A 24,613-nucleotide genomic window follows, 5' to 3' on the forward strand; every position below is an offset into this window, starting at 1 on the left:
TCACATCAACAAGTGGGTAATCACCCGTTTGTTAATAGGATCCAGATCTACAGCTCCCCCCATGCCCTACTCTGCTGATAGGATGACATCATTGGAGGGGTGGGAGAGCCTGTAGAGGACACACAGGCTGAATCCTGCCTCTGCCCTGCCAAAGGTAGGACTGTGCAGAGGAGATAGAGAGGGGGGCATGCCTGCAAGGGACACTGTGATGGGGGGCTTTGATTGGTAGAGGCACTGTGATGGGGGGCTGTGATGAAAAGGGAACTGCACTGTAAAGGGGGACTGTAATCATTACAGTTTCCTTTACAGTGTTGTCCCCTTTATATCACAGTGTCACATTACAGTGCGGAGGACCGACTCCGTGATTATCCCGTCATCAACCACCCTCGCGAATGGGCGATTGCTGGAAAATTGACTGCTCAGTCTAAATTGCCCAGGCCTGTTTTTTGTCCCAGTCCGGCCCTGCCGGCAACATAAACACAGTCAATATAAAAAACACAATGTTTATTGCTGAATAACAATGTGAGAAAATGTATTCATAGGTTTGTGTTCATAATGATAACATGTAATAAACATAGTATGTAGGAAACTGACAAGAAAAATAAATGATACATTGTATAATAAACATATGACCACTGCATCAAGATAATACATTGTAGGGCAAATATATAATAGCCATCCTAGCTGACATGGACCACCTCAGAAACAGTGCAAAGATAAAATCTGTATATATAAACTGGTCTTGATCATCCAATGAACATGAGATGCATCCAATAATCCCTACGCGTTTCGTGGATTTATTCAACACTTCAGGGGAAAATGCATTAAATATCTGTGAAAAAAACAGAAATATATAAAGTAGAAAATAATATTGTATAATACAATCTAGTCAGGGTACATGACAAGAATGACTACTAGCCAAAGGGAAGAGAAAGCCTCTTCCCTAGGGTACTTACATATGAGCTAAATATGAAGCAGTGAGATTGCAACAAAAGTGCCGCTCAAGGCATCTGTCTGAGGTACTGGGACCCAAGGCGTGAAGCAGGAGCATGAAAGAAACCTCCACAAGAAATAAATGTCCAGAGGTGATGTGAATATAGGCTCCAATACATTGTTTGTTTTTTTAAATGTAATTAAGTAAGTGATTGTCTTCATTGAAAATTGTAAATAAAAGTGAATGGAAACCTCCACCAAGGACAAGCTAGAGATACTTAGCCTTTAATCCATACATGAGTTCAATTTCAAAAGAATTTTCGTTCAAAAGTCTTAACTAAGATTTTTTGTTACATTTTCACACCATTAGTGGACTGCAGCAACACCCAATTTTTGTTCGGTCATCGAATTTGAGTCATCAAGCATGTTGGACATTTTTGGAAAAACACATTTCTAATCAACAATGGGAGAATTGTGTGAGACATATAATCGAAAAAGAAATATGCATGAGTGCAAAAAAAAAGGAAATTCCTGGAAAGAAAAGAAGATTCCCAGCCAGGAAAATTCTTTTCTATAACAACATGAGGTGAAATTGAAGGCTTAGTTGGTCAAATTTCTAAATCAATGGTGGCACCAGCGGATCACAAACCTCCGAAAATATCTGATTTTAGAAAGAAAATTTGTTCGGAATTAGATCCATGTTTTTGATGTATTAGCCCTGGTTCACACTATGCGGTGCAGGGAACCGCATAGATTTATCCAATTTAGTATGCATATAGCTAGTTTTATATAAAGTACCTGCTGGTTCAATATCCCATTGTCAAAATGGAATGGTCTCTGCCAGCAAGAATTGGTGGGTATAGGCTGGTCTTGGGAGCACTTACCTGATTGGTTCTTCCTGTATCTTTTTATGGTGTCCTTGGCAGGGAAAGCCTAGAAACTTTTGGCTTTGGAGCCAAATACAACCAAATGGCCCTTTCATGGTAGGGAAAGAATTCCCTGAGCTAAAGGCAACTATGAACTATGCACATTGTGCTATGGTACAGATTTTTTTGTTGGACAAAGTGTAAGATGGGCGTTCCTAAAGAACGTGGTTTATTGTGACATACATTTTTACATCTTCTTCCAGTATCAGCTTCCTTTGTAGCCATTGGCTTTTGGTCACATGAAATTTCAGACCCACTTTTTTATTTCAGACTATGTATTCACATGTTTGAACAGGTCGCAGGTAGCTTTACAACACCCAGACTATGCCACTGGCTGCACAACCCCCTTTGATGTCTAGTGAAGCCTCCCTGCTCAGGGCCACCAGCTGAACACATCCTATTAGTATAAGAGAAGAGGATAACTGCCCCCCTGGATCCTAGTTCAATCATCCCCTGGCCTCTGCACCTGCTAGATCTGGTAACTTAGACAATCTGTTCACTTTCGTAAATACAAGTGCCCTTCTGTAGGGCTAGTATCACACCTACCCCTAGCATTGCTGATCAGGCACTATAATTGGCTCTGTGTCCTTCACCTAAAGCATCCCCCTTTCCCATAAGGCAAGTAGGTCTACCAGTACTTGGTTGTGCCAGGTCTGCTATAGTACCTGGCTACCATACCGAGGCAGACACAAGCTAAACACAGTAAACAGCTACTTTTTATTGACAGACCGGCAGAATAGTCAGGATCAAATCTGTGGTCAAGAGGCATGCAAAGTTCAGAGAGTAGTCCAAAGTTCAATCCAAGATCAATAAGAAAGAAATCAAAACTAGCTGACAAGGCTGGCATCAGGGGAATGCAAAAGTCAAGGCATGGAAATAAGGCAGGCAAACAGGGAGCTTGAAGCATATGTCACAAACACTATCGCAAGCACTAAGGACTTGGCAGGCTTAAAACAGGTTTGGTCTCCACCCACAGGCTGTGCCTGCATAAGTACATAAGTCACCCTGCATACTAGTAAAGCTTTTGGATCTTTAATGGGGGAAGAAGGGGGGGGGTAAAGTATTTTATATTATATATCTTAACTACACCACCACTTTGCACTTTACGTTATCCACCCACAGACTAAACTGGAGGCTGGCCAGTCAAGCAAATATATTTTCTGTAGTTGCTTTGCCCATAGACCTTCCTAATGATAATCTCCATGACCAGCCTGATATGCTATCTCACACACCTGATACCTCATTACCCACATAGTGATGGCTGATGATGCATATAAACTGCCCCCCTCCAACTGGAGACTCCATCTCCAATGAGTAAGCTCCAGAGTGAAATGTGTTGGAAACGTGCCCTGTCAGGATCCAGGCGGAGGCTGCCACTTGTCTACATAAAGCAGTTCTTGTTCTGATGTGCGGGTCCTAGGATCTCACTCTGCAGGTGGACAGGAAGAGTGTAAATCAAGAAAAACCTGGATGCTGGAATGAAACCAGCAGCTGCCATGGAACACAACAACAATATTATAAATTAAATTGGATTATGAAGGCATGACGGTGTTCCAAATTATACAAAGTGCCTTCTAGGTGAGCCTTTGCAACATCGCATTGTCTACATAGATTGTTCCAACTATATCTCTGCCATTTTTTGGACGTTGTAATATTGCAACTGAAGTAAAAACATTAAACACCATAGAAAGTGAACCGAAAACTGTGTTCATGTTAAATAAAGCTTTAATCTGCCCCTTAATCTGTCCTTTCACAGGTTGATTTTGCCAGCTGACATCTTTTATAATCTGAGGATTACCCAATTTATGTATCCACAGTACATGTAGATGAGCAATAAGCACATGTATTGTAACAAACATAGCTGCTCAGCACGGGTGCCTAATGTGACAGTAGAAGTATATATTTATGGGCCCATTCTATTGGAAATTGTAAAGGTTAACATACAAATTAATTTAGGTTTTATCATGCTATTTCTCCAACTAATTGGATAATTAAACACTAGTATAACTAGTAACACCACCAATATTGTGATACAGACAGAAGATTCCCCAAGATCCCTTTGGTCCCCTGAACTCTAAATGTAGGCTCTGTGCAGAGGTCTGGGAGTGTGTATGGAATACAATTAGGATGTTTAATTAAAAGTATGTTTTTTATTTATTTTTAGCTTGTGTAGCAATTATACAATACAAGCGTTACTTTTTCTTTAGCAAATGTAGAATATTTCCTATACTGTACATTTTGAGCCTGTTGTTTTTAAGGTGCACAGCGTAGAGAAATAAATAGAGTATTATTGAGATGCCAAGGTTATACTTTATTCTAAATGTACATTTTCATTACTGACAAAAGAAAAACTGATTTATATTGTAGTAATAAAATATGAACTTACCACAAATGTTCGATATATAAACGAATACTTCACACACTTCACACAACAATATCGTGCTGGAAAAACTGGTCATTTTTATGGCAGATTACCATAAACTGTGTTAATATCCACATGGGTGCTCCACAAAATTTTAGCCAGGAACACTACTATTCTTTCAATTTTTAAAGCAGACATAAGCAAACATACAATAAGTGTTCCATATGGTATTAGTCATATGAAAAAATAGCATTGTATTCAAATGTACTAATTTCAGAACAGACAGACATTGCAAGGAAGGAAATAATATCTTTCCATATAATCCATATAATTATTACCAGTTGTTCAGAAAAAATCAAATCAGCCACATAAGCAATAAAATAATTTGCAAGCTAATATAAAGCTAAAAAAAAATACACCAGCGGCTTGGTTTGCTAACAAAGAGTGGAAATATATAGTTTAGTGCATGAAAGCTGACTCAAATTAAAATGAAAAAAAAAAAACAGTAAATTAGGTTTGTGTTATTAACCATATCTGAAAATGTCATGAACCCTATTAGGCTACATTCAGTTTAACCATGATATATTTATAAATGTCTATCACTGAGCAAAGCTTATGGAAAACAATTCAAAAAGTCTATTATAAACTTTCTTTTATTTTCATTTTTTTTTTTTTAATTATGAATTATTTTTTATTCAACTTGTATTTTTTGAATGTCATGAAAATGTATTTGGACCATCTGAAAAATTGTGAAAATATATTGGAATGTGTTGAAGGAGACACCAGACTAGTTTGATTTTGTAGAAACAGAGCCATATCATAATCTCATAATCCACAATCTTTTTTTTTTTTTTTTTCCTTTTCACAAGACCTTTATTGAATGCGTACAGTGCTGTCTCAGTGGCATGTATCAGCTGTTGTTCTGAATATTTTCTTTTTAGTAAAGATCCAAAAAAATAAAACAAAAGTAAAAAATGAAATGTCATAGAATATACAAAGGTCTACTTTCACAATTTTCTTTTATTTATTTGAGATGCTCAAGTTCATAGATGGAATAAAATCCTGTTTTAATGCAACAGACGGACAGTATTTTATACTGCTTAGCAATTGGAGAGCTCCCTTTCCTGAAATCATTATGTTGAAAGCACACTTATAGTAATCTTTCAGCTTAAAATTAAAAAGGGTTTCTGGTATATTTATAATTCTTTGGATTTTAAGGGAAAAAAAACAAAACACAGAACACACTTTGCAAACAAAAACGGTATTGAAAACATATTATAATATAAATCTGTACGTCAGTGTGAGAAAGAGATGGTGCTTTGAGTTTAACAGAACTGATTTACATAATCTCAAAAGAAATTTAAATTTGATGTCTAAAACAGTAAAATTTGTCCCAAACGTGCAACCTTTTTTTTCTCCTCCCTCATGGTTATAGGACACTGCTACTCATATTATTAGCACATTAAAGTTAATGTTATTTTCATTTAATGTTTTTTTTTTTTTTTTTTTTTCCAATAGCCTAAACCCATAAAAGGATGTAGATATAATACTAAGCTTATATTTTCTGAAATGATTTCTAAAGCATATCATATGTTTACGTGTACAGTGCTCTTTTTATAATTGGTTATCAAAATAGTCACTTTTTTAACCAAAGTAAGTGGGAGGTCTTTTTATTGTACGTGCCAGAGTTGGTCCTGGTGAGTCTGTAAAAAAAGTCTCAGTAGGGATCCATCCGGTTCCCACAATAGTCCAAAATGGATAATAAACGGTCTGGCATGTGAAATATCTGAGAAGAATGCCACGCTATTCTTTTTTCTTTTTTTTTGCGGCTTTACAATAAACCAGAACAGATTTGAAGACCCTTACATTTGTTACATCTCCTTCTTCTGTCATTCAATATAGACCTTTGTGTTTTCATTATGTGGTATGTTCTAATCCAGTGTTTCTTATCTTTGGTTCAAGTATTTATTTACCCATTAATTCTTTCCTATATTCATATACATATTTCATATTTTGCAACAAAATGGATGTTATTCCTCAAGATAACATGTTACTTTGCCAGGTGAACTCATCTACTCTGTGAACTGATAAAAGGTCCTCGATTCCTTGGAAAGTTCACTTCTTCAAAGTCAAGTGGACAACCCCAAGATAGGAGTTATATGATGACACAGCTCATCAATAAAACCATATGTCACACCATATCTAACCTCAGATTAGTGAGGATAGGTGAGGCATCTGTGTTCATATAGCGCACAGGTGGGGAGAACCATAGAAGTGAACTATTAAAGAATATTCATTCCAAGTAATAAGCAAAACTGAGTTACATTTTCAAACATTTTGGTGAAAGTTAGACGTTTTATCATTGCAGATGAGTGCATTGGAGTCAACAGGGAAGGAAATCTAAGATCTTTTTTTTATTTTATTTTTTTTTAGGTTGCAATGGTATACATAGTTCATGATGACTAGGGATGCACCTTTCAACTTTCCTGGATATATTCCTGTGCCAAAAAAATACCTTATTATTTGATTTTTTTCTCCAAAGGAAAAAACAGACAGTGAAAAGGGTACAATAAAACTTTTTAAGTGACAGTACGCAATTGACAACCAAAAACATAAAAATGACCCTAAATACATTTATGATACCCCACAAAAAAACACACCTCTAAATAATAAAAACAATGTTGCCTAAGCAGCTTAATCAGCGAAATTTAGAGCTTACAAATCAGTAAATTTGCAGTAAAATTTATTTCACTTAAATCACCCTGACCATTCCACAACATGGTAAAAAATGTCATGTTTAAACTGGGTAGATTGGCAAATCCAATGGATTGACTCATCACCACCTCTTCATAAAATAGAGGGTTAAAAACTCCACATTTGTTAAAAAAATAGTATTATATATACAATTGTTATACAAGCTACTAAGTTTAAACTGTAACTTTTTTTTATTTTGGGAGGGTTTAAAAATGTGTCCTATAGAGGAGATTTAATTTCACTTCATTTCCCATAGCCAACATAGGAAGTGAGAGGAAATCCCTCCAAAGTGAGGGTATCCTGGCAGGACACCAGGGTCATCTGAGCTGGTATCCCCATTAGAAGATTTCCCCTCTATTACTGTTCTGATCTCAACCCAAAATTTGGGACTTTGTTTTAACTTCACTTTCCATGATAACAGTAAACAGTGTACGAATCCCTCTCCACACTATCCAAAACTTAAAAAAAGTTTGTACCCTAAGTTATACTTAGCTATTTAAATCTTCAGCCACTGTAATTTTTTATAACTTTCAAACGTTTAATGCAATATGGCAACCTGGAGGAGTTCTACACACTGTTGGTGTATGGATAGCCCCTATAAATGTCATTTTCTGCTTGTTGGGTTGGTTCAGTGATTTTACCAGAGGTCAAATTTTAGGCATTCCCTACAATATGAGCTTAAGATACTCTCTAAGGCTTGCCTTCTTCCAAAGGGATAAATGATTGCAGCTCCCTTATTAGATCACTAAGATTTGCTCAGGTGGATATAATTAAATCAGATCCTCCCATACAGGAATCACTCTGAGAAAGAACATGGTAAAACAAACAGCTATTTATTCAGAAGACACAATGGGCTTCACATGTCTTGAAACCGTGCTCGTTTCTTGAGCTCTTCAGTTTCCCAAAAGTACAATATTATCCTAATACTTTTTGGTTGTTGTTTAGAATGAAAGCACACACATGGTACCATTATCTTTTCCTTTGTTCTATAACAGAGAAAAATATTTGGTCTACTCTTAGATAGATGGTTTATTAGGTTGGAAAATCTCCCCATGCAATAGCAAGAGCCCCCAACCACTAATGGTGCCAGTTATCTTCATCTAAATGGTCAGAAGCTCCAACCACAAGTAAGCATCATTCCTATAACAAATACATAACCTCTCTAGTTTCTTTAGTTTACGGCAGTGCAAAAGTGATGGTGCAGTGCTGCACCATCACTTTTACTATTTGCAATTGTCATTTGCGGTGCTGGCAGCTCCCTCTCTAGACAGCACAGTATTTAGCACTTTTTTCCGTAGTTTGGAGCAGCCTTTCTTTAGTTAGTCACAGTACACTAGTGCAAAAAAGTAAATAAAGGCATAAAGAGGTATTACTGCCATTAAAAGTCAAGCAAAAAGCACAAAACAAAAAACAAAAAGAAAACAACAGGAATATTTAAAGCTTTTCATGCTATATACAGCCTATAATTATAAAGTCTATGACTAAGCATTGTATGTAGTGTCAAACAGATATTCAAACATCAAACATCACCAATACTGTTTTACACAGGCAACTTAATAGCTTTTAGAACAGTTTACTTTTTATATTAAAGAGGAAGTAAACCCTGATGGGTTTACTTCCTCTTTTTTTCCCTGCAAAGGTAAAGCATAATGGACTACTATGCATCGCATAGTAGCTCATTATGTGTCACTTACCTGACACAGGAGCCAGCGAAGTCGCCGCTGTCCCCTGTAGTCCGCCGCATCCATGTTGCTTGTGGCGTCTCGCAGCTCCGACGAATCACAGCGGCGCAACCGCGATGACGTCACTCCCGCGCATGCGCACGGGAGTCGCGCCTCGCAGCTCCGCCGCTGTCATACGGCGAAGCCGCGATGACGTCACTCCCGCGCATGCGCACGGGAGTCGACAAATTTGGCAAATCCATTCTTGGATTTGCCGCATTTAGTGCGCATGCGCGCCGCTGTCTACGGCGCATGCGCCGTAGACAGCAGTGCCCATTTTCGGGCAAATATCTCCTAAACCATATAGGTTTAGGAGATATTGCTTGGACCTACAGGTAAGCCTTAATCTAGGCTTACCTATAGGTCCAAGTTGTTTGGAAGGGTTTACTTCCTCTTTAATGCCACATATAATCTCATTGTATAATGACTTCTTTTTTGAGACAGATATGTGTATGGCTTTTTCTATTAAGGGTGGTCAGATTTGCAAAGGTATGGCCTTTACATATGTGCATACTGGTTAAAATGTGTTGAGGCTTCATACACGCCAACCATTTGAAACCAAATCCCTCTTTCCTCCCTAGTTGTCCCCATTTGTGGTCTGATGTATAGACCTCTATGCAAAATATGTATTATTTACTTCATTCATTTATTTATTTATTTAAATACCAAAACTTTTATACTACACTAAGGGGGTCATTTACTATACTGAGGCGCTAATTAGTGCTAAAAATGTATCCACTATAGTGCTGGTAAAGAAAATATTCCCAAAATCTAATTTACTATAGTTCCGTGAAAACAAATAACACCCAAACCCTTATGCCTTGTACACACGGTCGGAAATTCAGATGGAAAAGGTCCGATCGGATTATATTGTCGGAAAATCTGACCGTGTGTGGGCTCTATTGGACTTTTTCCGTCGGAAATTCAGACGGAAAAAATTTGAGAGCAGGATCTCAAATTTTCCGCCACAAATATCCAATCTGACTTTTTCTGATCATTTGTAGAGAATTCCAATCGGATAAAATGCCACGCATGCTCAGATCAAATTACGAGAACAAAGCTATTGGCTACTAGCCTCAATGTAGTCCTGTCGTAACGAACGTCATCACGTTCCGAACGATCGGATTTTCCAACAACTTTGTTCGACCGTGTGTATGCAACACCAGTTTAGGACAAAGTCCGTCGGAAAAAAAACAGACGGATTTTGTTGTCGGAATGTCCGACTGTGTGTACAAGGCATTACTCTGCTAAAACCTGGAGTAGCACACATTGAAATAATGTTTAGAGCGTGATATAATTGCCTAAATGGTACTGAAAGATGCAGTATATTGTTTAAAGATAATCTGCTAAACTGTGTGAAAAAGTGATTTCTACACTGAAATATCTTTAAAAGTCTGAGAAGAGATACATTCCCTGTCTCTGTACAATTAGGTGCCAACACAACTGAGCATGCTCAGACCTGCAAATGGCTCTCATTTTAGCTCCAATGTGTTTTTTACAGGGCGCTGTAGTAAATACCAAAATGATCGCTGTGTTAAAGAGCAATTTTTGTGGGAGTGAAAATCAGCACTATTATAGTCCAATTTTTAGCCATTGATTCTAATAGTACAATTGTAACTTCCCCAAGTAAATCCCTTTAATGTTGAAATGAAATGTATTCTCCTTTGCAACATTGTTGATTCTACTTCAACTATTTTGTTTTTAAGAATGCTAGAATGTGGAATTTTTTCATGTTTTGGTAAAATATATTTTTCTCTGTCACTTTCACTTCACTCTATGTCACGTTACTCCATCTCACAACAATCTTTACCCAAATTCACACAGGTGTCTTTACAAACCACAAACAATACCATTGCTGATGCAAATTTAAAATTAGTCACATTTTTGTGCTTTTTATTATTTCTCAATAATAAAAAATGTGATATGTGTACCAACATCAGAAATCAAAATGTAATTCCCAAACATTTGAGGGTAATATGACTATTCTACACTCACCCACAAATAACCACCAAATATTACAGAATAAATCAAGAAGAATAACTCTTGAGTAAATGTAATTCCATCACCTGTATGTCCAAAGAAATGCAGTATTTATGAGTATTTATGTGTAGGAGGTTTTCACATGTGGCAGCTCTGTGGTTTAGAGGTTACAACTTCTGCTTAACATCCCTGAGTGTCTGGGTTCAAATCCCAAACATGCTGCTACATGTAGAGAAGTTGTCTCATCTCCCAGGTCCTAAAACTATGTCTATATGTAGTATTTATGTGTAGGAAACTTCAGCCACCATTGTAAATCTTGCCAGATAAACTATCTAGCCAAAAGTATTGGGGTGCCTGCCTTTACACACACATGAACTTTAATGGCAGCCCCGTCTTAGTCTGTAGGGTTCAAATTGATTTGGCCCACCCTTTGAAGCTAGACCAGCTTCTGGGAAGGTTAGGAAGGCTGTCCACAAGATTTAATGTGTCTATGGGAATGCTTGACCATTCGTCCAGAAGTGCATTTGTGAGGCCAGGTGCTGATGTTCGAAGAGAAGGCCTGGCTCACAGTCTCTGCTCTAATTCAGCCTAAAGGTGTTCTATCGGGTTGAGGTCAGGACTCTGTGCAGGCCAGTCAAGTTCCTTCACCCCAAAATTGCTCATCTCTGTCCTTATGGACCTTGTTTTGTGCACTGGTGTGCAGTCATGTTGGAACGGAAAGGGGCCATCCCCAAACTGTTCCCACAAAGTTGGGAGCATGAAATTGTCCAAAATATCTTGGTATGCTGATGCCTTAAGACGTCCCTTCACTGGAACTAAGATGCCAAGCCCAACCCCTGAAAAACAACCCCACATCATAATCCCCCATCCACCAAATGATTTGGACCAGTGAACAAAGGTCCATAAAGACATGGATGAGTGATTTTGGGGTGGAGGAACTTGACTGGCCTGCACAGAGTCCTGACCTCAACACAACAGAACACCTTGGGGATGAATTAGAGCGGAGACTGTAAGCCAAGCCTTCTCATTCAACATCAGTTCCTGACCTCACAAATGCACTTATGGAAGAATGATCAAACATTCCCATAGACCAGTGTTTCTCAAATCCAGTCCTCAGGCCCCCCCAACAGGTCATGTTTTCAGGTTTTCCATTATTTTTCAAAGGTGATTTGATCAGTTTCACTGCCTTAGCAATTACCACAGCCTGTCAGGAAAGGTTCCCTCCGCTGGTAATATCAATCATTTGGCATGCAGTACTGCGATCCACCAGCAGGTGTCTCCTGCTGGAATTATGTCATCTTTGGTCCGCAGTACTGGTGTCCACCAGCGGAGGGATCCTGGCAGTATGGAGCAGGTATTGCCCTCTGCAGTCAGGCGTCACATGACTGACAGCAGCCATTATAAATACCCGGCAAGTTCATATACACTTCGCCTTGGTATTGTCCTTGAGCCCTGACCTGCAGCCTGTTTGTTACCTGTTACCTGTTACCTGTTACCTGTTACCTGTTACCTGTTACCTGTTACCTGTCACCTGTTACCTGTCACCTGTTACCTGCATCCCTGATCCCTGCATCCTGCCTCCTGTACCTGTTCCCTTCTCCTTGTCCCCCCATCTGCTGACCTCCTATTTATGACCCCGGCCTGGCTTGACTACGATTCCGGTACTCCCTTTTGTTACATATACTGGTTTATTTACTGTTTGGTTGTTTGGTTGTTCACTTGGTTCGTATTGGTGGTGTGTTCACATTTATATGCGTTTGCTTAATAAATTTACCTTCACTTATTTGTGTCTGGTTCACTTTGTCGCAGTCACACAGTTCTGGTCACATCTGGTTCATGACACAGCCGTTTCATCTGAGGGAAATCCTGAAAACATGACCTGTAAGGGGGGCCTGAGGACTGGATTTGAGAAACACTGCCATAGACACACTCCTAAACCTTGTAGACAGCCTTCCCAGAAGAGTTGAAGCTGTTATACCTGCAAAGGGTGGGCCAAATGAATGTTTAACCCTACGGACTAAGATTGGGATGCCAATACAGTTCATGTGTGTATAAAGGCAGGCGTCCCAATACTTCAGACAATATATTGTATACTGCTTGTGACACTGAGCATGGCTATGGACTTAGGGCTTGTTCACACCACAGAGATGCAGACAACAGGTGGGAGGTTGCCCGCTGGCTAACTGGGTAGCAATTCCATCTAGCAGCACTGGGGTTGCTGGTTCAATTCCCCAACATGCTAATGCTTATGTTGAAGTTTATATGTTCTCCCTGTGTGGGTTTCTCACCACAATCCAAAGACATGCTGGTAGTTTATTTGTCTCTAATGTAAGAAGGTTTGTTTTGGACTTTAGATTGGAAGCTCATTGCAGCCAGGGACTGATGTTAATGTTTGTTAGCGCTAATCATGCCCAGGGACTTTTAAATTTGTAGGGTTTACACTGCATAGGTACATATGCTTAGAAAACTGTTGCTTTGTTTATGTGCATGCAAATGGACTTCGGTCTTTGGCCTGTAGTTGGGGATTTGATGCACATAGCCAAGGGTTAACACAGTTGCAAATAGTGTGTTTCTGCTCATCGGGTGCAATCATTTTAGAGATACATGAAAAGACAGATTGAAAGATACTGGTGGGCGTATACTTCTATTGGGCGTGTGTCAGTGTGCTAACAATACAACATATCTTATATAAATGGCTACATTGGAGGGGTTCATTTGGCCTGCGAAGGCCAGGTTTTTTGCTGTGATTTGTGGGAGAGAAGGAATTATATTGTGCATATTGACAAACGCCCAACTAGGGCTATTTGTTTGCTGAAATGCTTGTGCATTTTTCCCATCAAAAGTGGGTTTATGTGGCCATGCTGTCAATGTTGTGTGTGCATTGTCTGACCATGCAAACATTCTCACCTATGTATGTATGTGTGTGGATTGTGGGCTGGTGGTGGGTGTTCTATTTTGAATATGTGCCTTTTTAAATATTATGTTGGAATTCTTTGTAAGAATAATGACTGTTAAGTATGTTTCTATAATCTTGCAGATAAAAATGATGTGGGCTGGTGGGTGAGTTGTACTATGAAATGTTACCCATTATACATTGAAAGTAAAGCTGTGTCCACTCTAAGGTTTAGTCAAATTTTAGATTGTAAGCTCCTATGAGCAGGGCCCTTAAAACCCAATTGCTAGCTGTTTTGCTAAATGTAGCACCATATATCCTGTAAAATGTTTTTTTGAAGCTAGTAAATGAATGTACATCATTTTGTTTCTGCTGGCAAAATAAAAGTACATTATTGAGCTTGTTTGTTGTGTTTTTTTTTTTTCTTTATTATTTTTAATTAGTTTTGGGGGTGGTGGTTTTGGGGAAATGCATTATATTTCTTTTATATCTTATAATTTCTATATATGCGTACCAAAAAAATTATTTCTTCAGCTCACCTGCAAGTAAATGATAAAGGTGGAATCTATATAACAGCTGTGGAGAATTGCAGGTAATCAGTTCAGCTGGAGGATAGACATGTGCGATTAGTTTCATACGAAACAAAAATGTGTACGAAATTCCGAAAATTCGTGTATTCGTATGAATCCGAAATATGAATTTTTATGCATACGAATTCCGAAGGAATTAAGAAATTTCGTTTAGGAATTTTGGGATCCAAATTCATAACGAAAATTCGTAGTTAACGAAAAGTTAACAAACATAAAAGTTAAAAACCCAGGAAGTCAGCACAGGGATGGTGGGAACCCCTCATAATTATAAAAGCATCATAATGAAAATTCGTAATTGTTATGAAAAGTTAATGAACCTAAAAGTTAAAACCCCAGGAAGTCAGCACAGGGATGGTGGAAACCCTATGGGAATTTCTATGCTTACGAATTTCATACGAAATACGAAATTTCATTAACAAATTTAGGAATTTCGGATCCAAATTAACAGACATGACTGGTGTTTTGTTCACCAATCAGAGGAAGTCAGCACAGCACAAGGATGGTGGGAACCCCAATAATGATAAATTCATCATAACGAACTTTCCTTATTTTAAAGAAAAGTCAACGTAACTAAAGTTTAATAACCCAGGAAGTCAGCACAGCACAGGGGTGGTGGAAACCCCTCATTATGGCCTCATTCCCGGGTCTGTACACTCAGACCCGGGAACTCAGCACAGGGATGGTGGGAACCCTATGGGAATTTCTATGCTTACGAATTTTATAAAAAATACGAAATTTCGTTAATGAATTTCGGATCCAAATTAACAGAAACATGACTGGTGTTTTGTTCACCAATCAGAGGAAGTCAGCACAGCACAGGGATGGTGGGAACCCCTCATAATGATAAATTCATCATAACAAACTTTCGTTATTTTTAGGAAAGTTAATGAAATTAAAGGTTAAAACCCCAGGAGGTCAGCACAGCACAGGGATGGTGGGAGCCCCTCATAATGATAAATTCATCATAACGAACTTTTGTTATTTAACGAAAAGTTTACAAATCTAATGAAAATTTGCATTTCGTACGAATCTGAATTGAATTTCGTACACAAATTACGAAATACGATTTTTTTTTACGTACGGAACGAAACTGAACGAAATGAAACAAATTTTTGACAAACCATGTCTACTGGAGGATAGGCAGGGTTGTATGTGCCAGTGCTGGTTCACATTGGTCTGATTTGACATGTGATTTGACATGTCAAATCGGCGGCAATTGCACCGTAGTAATTGGTGCAGCACCACAATTTCCAAAAGTAGTTTCTGTACTTATTTTTGGCGACTTTCAGGGTGTGATTTTTATTGACATCAGTGCAGAAACCTGCACAGATGTCTCTGAAATCCCCCCCCCCCCCCCCCCGCAGTAGGGACTGACATGTGGGAATGAAATCATGTGAGTTCAGCTGAACTAGCATGATTTTCTCCCGCTGTCAGTGAGAACCAGGGCTCAAACTGGGCTTTTTTCTTTGTAATTCACCTGCTGAGTTTAGCTTCAAATATCATTATATTTAGAAATACAGATTTGCATACCTGCAAATAAAGGAAAATAAAAAAATTCTAATCGTGGTTGTGATCAAATATTCACAGTTGAGATCAAAAGAGCGTGGTTTCACCTTGAGAACCCTGAAATGAGTCATTGTAATCACCCAAAATTCCTGTGCTGGTCAGGATCTCCATCTAAGTGGATATGGCGAGGTCCCTCTTTAGCAAAGAGGAGGTTTGCAGGGTATGTGTACTATATGTACTTGTGCTTACTCAATGTGGGGGTGGATGTGGTAGTTAGATTTGGTGAGGGTGGGGTTCAGCTGCACACATCACTTCCTGCATTTGTTCTGCTGTAATTCAGTAAGGATTATGCAAATGTAAATGAGAGCTCCTTTCTACTAAAATATATATGACTTGTTTCACAGTTGGGTGACTTTTCCAGCAAATCTGAACCTCTGAGTTGTATGACAGGTTGTACCCCATGATTCTCAACGATAACCATTCATATCTGTGCTACTTCAAGTTGCAACTACTACACAGTAGTCCCTGTACTACTTTGGTTTCACTTTCATGTGACTTAAGGTACTTAGGGCGCAATATTACACAGGCATTCCCAGAAGTTGTGCCCAAGTTGCAGCAGCAAAGTGGCAGAAAAATAGTGTGACTTTCAGGTCGCAGCAGTGTGAATGAGATTCATGGATAATACCATTGAATTAGGCACTATTCTCACTTGTGCATCCTGCAAGTGGGTCAAATTTGTCCCTGCACTACTTTGGTTTGACTTTGATGCAACTTGAGGTCCATATACCGCAATATTACACAGGCATTGGTCGCACAAGTGCAAAAGAGGCCTAATTCAAAGGTGTTATCAATGAATCTCATTAGGTTCTTTTCACACTTTAACGACTTTTCATACAACTTGAGGTCCATAAGGCCCTTTTCACACTGTGACCTGAAAGTCCCACAATTTTGCAGTGCTTTTTGATGCAAATTTGATGTGATTTGAAGCAATGCCAGTGTAATCTTGATGTCTATGGACACAGGAGTCGCAGTACAAGTCACACAAGTGTTAAAGGGCCCTTAGGGCTGGTTCACACTGCTGTGCTGCCCCGCACTGCAAATCACATGTGATATCTGTGTGATGCAAACTCAGCCATGAGATTGTATGGTTGAATTTGCATCGCATTTGGACCAAATTTGCACAGGACCCTTTTTTTGGTCCGCAGCAGGTTTGGATCGGATGGGTGTTGTCTGAATTTGCAGTTCACTCTGCGATATGCAAACTGATTTGGGGGTGCCATTAGCTTTCTACTGATACTCTCAGCAGTTTACATATGGCAGTGTGAACTGCCTGTGAATGTATGTGATGCGGGAACCCGCACTGGATTCGCAGGGTTCACGCATCGCTCCAGTGTGAACTGGCCCTGACCCTAGGTTCACACCTATGCATTTTTTAGTGCATTTTGCAGTTTGAAGAAACACTCTACAGACCATTTAACATGGTTTCCCATGGTACTAGTTCACATCTATGCGTTTTGTGGCCAGTGCATTTTTGGAAATTGTCGGGGACTTTTTTCACGTGATTTGCAGGTAAAAGATTTTAATGGAACTGCACCAGAAATGCAACTGTTGCATTGGTGATGCAATTTTTGATGTTTTGCGGTTTTTATTTTACCACTGTATATAGTTCGTTGCTAACCGGGGGGCTGTGAAGCCAACCACTGCAATCTTAACAACCAATGAGTCATCAGCTGTCAGTGGCATCCCCACTGAAAGTGAAAAAAAATGCCAGCCAAAAAAAAATCGCAAAAAACTGCATGGGTCCCCCCCAGGTCTATACCAGACTCTTTGGGTCTAGTATGGATTCAGAGGAGACCCCCATGCCAAAATAAAAAAAAATGGAGTGGGGTCCCCTCCAAGTCTATACCAGGCCCTTCAGGGTTTAGTATGTATTTGGAGGGGACCCCCACACCAAAATAAAAAAAAATGGCTTGGGGTTCCCTCCAGATCTATACCAAGCCCTTTAAGTCTAGTATGGACCCAAAGAGGACCCCCCCCATGCCAAAAGTAAAAAAATAGTGGCGTGGAGTCCCCCCAAAATCCATACCAGACCCTTATTTGAGCATGCAACCTGGCAGGCCGCAGGAAAAGAGGGAGGGTGAAAGAGTGCCCCTCCCCTCCTGAACCAGGCCACAAAATGTGTACAATAATCCTTATCTAAACAATAGAATAAGCAGCGCTGAATATAATATAAATCCACACAAGTGAATTCAAAAATATTGAATAATATAGATCCATTCCAGTGAACATTAACATTTAGTAATTCATGTTCACTGGAGTGGATCATGAGCTATAAAAGAAAAAGGAGGACAGGGAAGTGTTGTGTTCCCCTACTCTGCTTAGGGGTGAAGCCAGCACTTCTACAGTATTCAATATTTTTGAATTCACTGGTGTGGATTTATATTATATTCAGCGCTGCTTATTCTATTGTTTAGATAAGGACTGCAGGATCATTTATTGGCACTATAGTAAATGACCCCCTAAATGTGTTATTTTAGAATCACGGAATTAAGAAAAAGTAGTTTATGAGAAGAAGCACTTGTAGGTTTAGCCAATTACATTTTTTTTTGCTTATGAATTCACTGTGGCCCACATAACTTTGGGAGCATGGAAGGTATGTATCGTTTGCTCATATACGTTTTAATGGAAGGTATTCAACTTTGCCATCTGAGAAAGTTGGAGATTTAAAAAAAGGGTAGACTGACTTTTAAAATGTACTTCCATTCCCAATTAGATTTTAGAAAAGTGACTACACCAGGATTGGAATTTTGTTCTGGAAATCCTGATTAGCATGTTAATAAACTGGAAGTAGAACGGCATTAAAGATTTTCTCTCATCTTAAATGACAAAATTTGTCTTGATTTTTTACCTTGGTGAAATTCTCTAAAAAAAATATATATATAGCTTTGCTTTGCCTCATGGTATAATAGTCTGTGAAGTTTTTGTTTTCATTTTACAGCAATAGATTAATGCTGGCAAAATCATATTTTCTTTAATCCATTTAAGAAATGTTACACGTCAATATTTAATACCTGGACCCTTGTGAATTTTTTTTGACAAGGGTTTTGGCATGAGAGCAGAAAAACACACAGATTATTATACTCAAATTAGATTTGCTTTCCATGTATTAAACATTATACAGCAAGTCTTTAATGTGTATGGAAAGGAAAAAATAAATTGTAACAGAGCTTCTGTTTTCTATAACATCTCAGCATGGTGGAAGGAAAAACCTACAGGATTCTCAGAAAACATCTGATATAGTTTCCAGGGAGAATCTTGTATCACATCTACAGGTCTCTATTCTGTCTGTTTGAATGTTATTTTAAAGCTTATATTCTAGAAAACAACTTTTGTGTGTTGAACTTAAAGTAGTTTTGTGACTGTTGTTTGTTCTAAAAAAGGGCTGACCCAAAGGACAGGGAGCAAATACCCCCTGGGTCTAAGTCACTCAAGCAGCAAAAGGGCATTAAGGTCAAGACTGATATCAGCAAGGGCTGACCACTTAGTGGTCTGCTCAGTGGGCTTGCTCCAGGACAGAATATCGCCCTTCCTATGTTTGTTTTTCTTATATTGTAGCAAAACCAGGAAATAGACGTATTCTTAAAGTCAAATCTATTTTTTCTACTCTTAGTCGAGGAAAGGAATGTAACCATCTTAACCACTTGCCGACCGCCTCACGCCGATGTACGTCATCAGAATGGCACGGGCAGGCATAAGCACATATATGTACGTCCTTTGCCTCCCGCGGGTCGGGGGCCCGATCGGGCCCCCGCCCGGTGCCTGCGGCGGTCGGTTTTCGTTCGGGAGCGATCCCGGACGAGGGGACGGCCATTCATTCATGGCCACCCCCTCGCGATCGCTCCCGACGAATGGAAATCCCCGGTGACATCACTTCCTCTCCTGTAATGTAAACACAGGAGAGGAAGTGATGTATTCTCTCCTCCGTGTCGGTATTTTTCGTTCCGACACGGAGGAGAGCGGATCAGTGAGTTGCACCAACACATCCCACACACAGTAGAACATGCCAGGCACACTCACACCCCCCCTTTACCCCCCGATCACCCCCCCAATTACCCCTGCCCCCCAGTCACAGTGACACCAATGTCATTTTTTTTTTTTTTTTTTTTTTTTTTGCATTGGTGTCATTTGTGACTGTAATAACTGTTAGGGCAGTTAGGGTTAGCCCCCTTTAGTTCTAATGTACCCCCCTAACCCCCCCAATAAAGGTTTAACCCCGTGATCACCCCCCGTCGCCAGTGTCACTAAGGCTGGGTTCACATTGCAGCGGTTTATGAGAACGAATGTGATTCGCACCGCACTGCAGTGCAAATCACATCCGATCTCTGTGCGATTCGAGTTCAGCCATTCGCCGCACCCGCCGCACCCGCCACACCCGCCGCACCCGCCGCAAATTCGCACGGGACCCTTTTTTTGGCCCGCAGCAGAATCGGATCGCATGGGTGTTCACACCATGCGATCCGAGTTTGCAGATCGCACTGCGATATGCGAACTGATCTGGGGGTGTCAGTAACATTTCACTGACACTCCCAGCAGTTCGCATAGGGCAGTGTGAACTGCCGCCGGGAGGCATGCGATGCGGGAACCCGCCGCGGATTCGCGGCGTTTCCGCATCGCTCCAGTGTGAACCCAGCCTAATAAGCGATCATTTTTCTGATCGCCGTATTAGTGTCACAGGTGACGCTAGTTAGGCAGGTAGGTATTTAGGTTCGCCGCAGCTTTTTATAGCGCTAGGGACCCCCATATACTACCGCATAAAGCCCCCTGATTGCCCCCTAGTTAACCCTTTCACCAGTGATCACCATATAACTGTTACAGGTGACGCTGGTTGGTTAGTTATTTTTTTATAGTTTCAGGGCACCCGCCATTTATTACCTAATAAAGGTTTAACCCCCTGATCACCCGGCAGGTGTCATTTGTGACTAATAACTGTTAGGGCAGTTAGGGTTAGCCCCCTTTAGTTCTAAGGTACCCCCCTAACCCCCCCAATAAAGGTTTAACCCCGTGATCACCCCCCGTCGCCAGTGTCACTAAGGCTGGGTTCACATTGCAGCGGTTTATGAGAACGGATGTGATTCGCACCGCACTGCAGTGCAAATCACATCCGATCTCTGTGCGATTCGAGTTCAGCTATACAGATAGTATGGCTGAATTCGTGTCGCACCCGCCGCAAACTCGCACGGGACCCTTTTTTTGGTCCGCAGCAGAATCGGATCGCATGGGTGTTCACACCATGCGATCCAAGTTTGCAGATCGCACTGCGATATGCGAACTGATCTGGGGGTGTCATTAACATTTCACTGACACTCCCAGCAGTTCGCATAGGGCAGTGTGAACTGCCGCCGGGAGGCATGCGATGCGGGAACCCGCCGCGCATTCGTGGCGTTCCCGCATCGCTCCAGTGTGAACCCAGCCTAATAAGCGATCGTTTTTCTGATCGCTGTATTAGTGTCACAGGTGACGCTAGTTAGGCAGGTAGGTATTTAGGTTCGCCGCAGCTTTTTATAGCGCCAGGGACCCCCATATACTACCGCATAAAGCCCCCTGATTGCCCCCTAGTTAACCCTTTCACCAGTGATCACCATATAACTGTTACAGGTGACGCTGGTTGGTTAGTTATTTTTTTATAGTTTCAGGGCACCCGCCATTTATTACCTAGTCTCACTAGTGTACCCCTAAATTTAGGGGTGTCTACTTTCTAAAATGGGGTCATTTGGGGGGGGGGGGTTTGTGCCATCTTGGCATTTTATGGCCTTCAAAACTGTAACGCCCTTAGAAAGCCTGAAGGCGGTGCTTGGTTTTTGGGGCCCCGTACGCGGCTAGGCTCCCAAAAAGTCCCACATATGTGGTATCCCCGTACTCAGGAGAAGCAGCAGAATTTATTTTGGGGTGTCATTTCACATATGCCCATGGCATGCGTGAGCAATATATCATTTAGTGACAACTTTGTGAAAAAAAAAAAAGTTTGTAATTTTCCCGCAACTTGTGGCAAAATATAAAATATTCCATGGACTCAACATGCCTCTCAGCAAATAGCTTGGGGTGTCTACTTTCTAAAATGGGGTCATTTGTGGGGGTTTTGTGCCATCTTGGCATTTTATGGCCTTCAAAACTGTAATAGGTAGTGAGAAGTGAACTCAAAAAATTACGCCCTTAGAAAGCCTGAAGGCGGTGCTTGGTTTTCGGGGCCCCGTACGCGGCTAGGCTCCCAAAAAGTCCCACATATGTGGTATCCCCGTACTCAGGAGAAGCAGCAGAATTTATTTTGGGGTGTCATTTCACATATGCCCATGGCATGCATGAGCAATATATCATTTAGTGACAACTTTGTGAAAAAAAAAAAAAAAAAAAAAAAGTTTGTAATTTTCCCGCAACTTGTGGCAAAATATAAAATATTCCATGGACTCAACATGCCTCTCAGCAAATAGCTTGGGGTGTCTACTTTCTAAAATGGGGTCATTTGTGGGGGTTTTGTGCCATCTTGGCATTTTATGGCCTTCAAAACTGTAATAGGTAGTGAGGCGTGAAATCAAAAATTGACGCCCTTAGAAAGCCTGAAGGCGGTGCTTGGTTTTCGGGGCCCTGTACGCGGCTAGGCTCCCAAAAAGTCCCACATATGTGGTATCCCCGTACTCAGGAGAAGCAGCAGAATTTATTTTGGGGTGTCATTTCACATACGCCCATAGCATGTGTGAGCAATATATCATTTAGTGACAACTTTGTGTAAAAAAAAAAAAAAAATTTTTTTTTTGTCATTATTCAATCGCTTGAGGCAAAAAAATAAAATATTCAATGGGCTCAACATGCCTCTTATCAATTTCCTTAGGGGGTCTACTTTCCAAAATGGGGTCATTTGGGGGGGTTTTGTACTGCCCTGTCATTTTAGCACCTCAAGAAATGAGATAGGCAGTCGTAAACTAAAAGCTGCGTAAATTCCAGAAAACGTACCTTAGTTTGTAGATGTGACAACTTTTGCGCAAACCAATAAATATACAATTATTGACTTTTTTTTTACCAAAGACATGTGGCTGAATACATTTTGTCCTAAATGTATGACTAAAATTGAGTTTATTGGATTTTTCTAATAACAAAAAGTAGAAAATATCATTTTTTTTCAAAATTTGCGGTCTTTTTACGTTTATATCGCAAAAAATAAAAATCGCAGAGGCAATCAAATACCATCAAAAGAAAGCTCTATTTGTGGGAAGAAAAGGACGCAAATTTTGTTTGGGTACAACATTGCATGACCGCGCAATTACCAGTTAAAGCAGCGCAGTGCCAAAGTGTAAAAAGACCTCTGGTCATTTACCAGCAAAATGGTCCGGTCTGAAAGTGGTTAAATGCTTTCTAATACATTCATTTAAATTAAATCTAGCATCAGAAATACCTTCTGGTAAATGCACATTTGCAACTTAAAGTGGTTCTTTAGCTTTTGTACAAAAAGAAAATATAAGTTAGCAGATACAAATACTGTAGCTGATGACTTTAATAAATGGGCACTAACCTGTCCAGGGCACCAATGCTGTGCTCATCCAAACCCAGCACAAATGTGTTAGCTTTGTGAATGAATGAATAATTTGTATAGCGCACAAAGCGAACTGAATCCCCTCAAGGTGCTGTGATGAGCTTTGTTGTCAATCTTCTTAGAAGAGGAAGGTCTTGAGTTTTTTCCTGAAGACCTGGTGGTTTTCTTCCAAGCGGATGTTGGTTGGTAGAGCGTTCCATAGCCGTGGTCCTTGGACAGCGAATCTCCACTCCCCCTTTGATTTGTACCAAGATTTGGAAATGAGGAGGAGGTTTTGGTTAGATGATCGAAGACTGCGGTTGGGTGTGTAGTGTTTTATTTTCTCGAGTAGGTATTGAGGTGCGTCTCCATGCATGCATTTGTGGGTGAGGCAGAGGGTCTTGAATGTGATCCGATTCTTTACGGTTAGCCAATGTAGGCTCCTCAGGGAAGGGGAGATGGATTCCCAGGTTTTTTTTCCTGTTATCAGCCTTGCCGCCGTGTTTTGGATAAGTTGTAAGCACGCAAGTTGATATTGGGGTAGTCCTATGTAAAGTGAGTTTGCGTAGTCAAGTTGTGAATTAATGACTGTTCCAACTACCACTGCTTTGTCCTTCTTTGGGATGAAAGGGATGAGTCTGCGTAGCAGGCGGAGCAGATGGTGAGAACCACTGACCACTGCTCCTATTTGCGCAGCCATTGACATTTGCGAGTCAAAAGTGACCCAGAGACTCTTGGCCTTGGTCTTTGGGGAGATGGTCAGCCCAAATATGGTGGGTGGTGTCCAGGGGATCTTGGTTCGGGAATTATGGTTTGCGTGTAGGATAAGAAGCTCTGTTTTCGATTAGTTGAGTTTGAGGGAGTTAGTGGTCATCCAGTCTTCTATCAAGTGAGGCAATTTTCTAGTTGCTGATGACGGTCTTTTTGTCCGGTGATACGAAAGTAAAGTTGAATGTCTTCAGCGTATGAGTGGAAGCAGAGGTCTGATAATCTGATGATTTCGAGGAGTGTTCGCATGTATATGTTGAAGAGCACTGGCGACAAGGGCGATCCTCGAGGGACTCCGCAAGAGACTGCCCGGGTTTCAGAGGGGAATTCTCCTAGTTTCACTGTCTGAGAATGATTTCCTAGGAAAGATGCGAACCATTGAAGATCTGAGTCTGTGACTCCTGCTACTTCTGTGAGGTGAATGAGTAGAGTATTGTGGTCCACTGTATCAAATGCTGCAACAGTACCAGAAGACATGATTCTCCGTCATCTGTTGCTTCGAGGGCATCGTCCCATATCTTGAGGAGTGCTGTTTCTGCTCCATGGCCCGGGCGGAAGCCTGATTGTAGTGGATCCAGGAGTTTGTTTGTATTTAGGTGGTGTTGTATCTGTTGTACTA

The 24,613-nt window shown here is 40.4% G+C and overlaps 1 long non-coding RNA gene across 1 annotated transcript in view; it reads right to left on the reverse strand.

Annotated features, from left to right (window-relative positions):
- Positions 1-487: 487 nt before the first annotated feature.
- Positions 488-24,613, reverse strand: part of LOC143927050 (uncharacterized) — a 65,920-nt gene continuing 41,794 nt past the window's right edge. The window contains exon 3 of the long non-coding RNA XR_013262228.1: positions 488-832. This is a non-coding gene — a long non-coding RNA (uncharacterized LOC143927050). The remainder of the gene's footprint in view (positions 833-24,613) is intronic.

Source organism: Lithobates pipiens, unplaced genomic scaffold (assembly GCF_037356315.1).
Source record: "Lithobates pipiens isolate NorthernLeopardFrog02 unplaced genomic scaffold, aLitPip1_a1.2 Scaffold_23, whole genome shotgun sequence".
NCBI classification, from domain to species: Eukaryota; Metazoa; Chordata; class Amphibia; order Anura; family Ranidae; genus Lithobates; species Lithobates pipiens.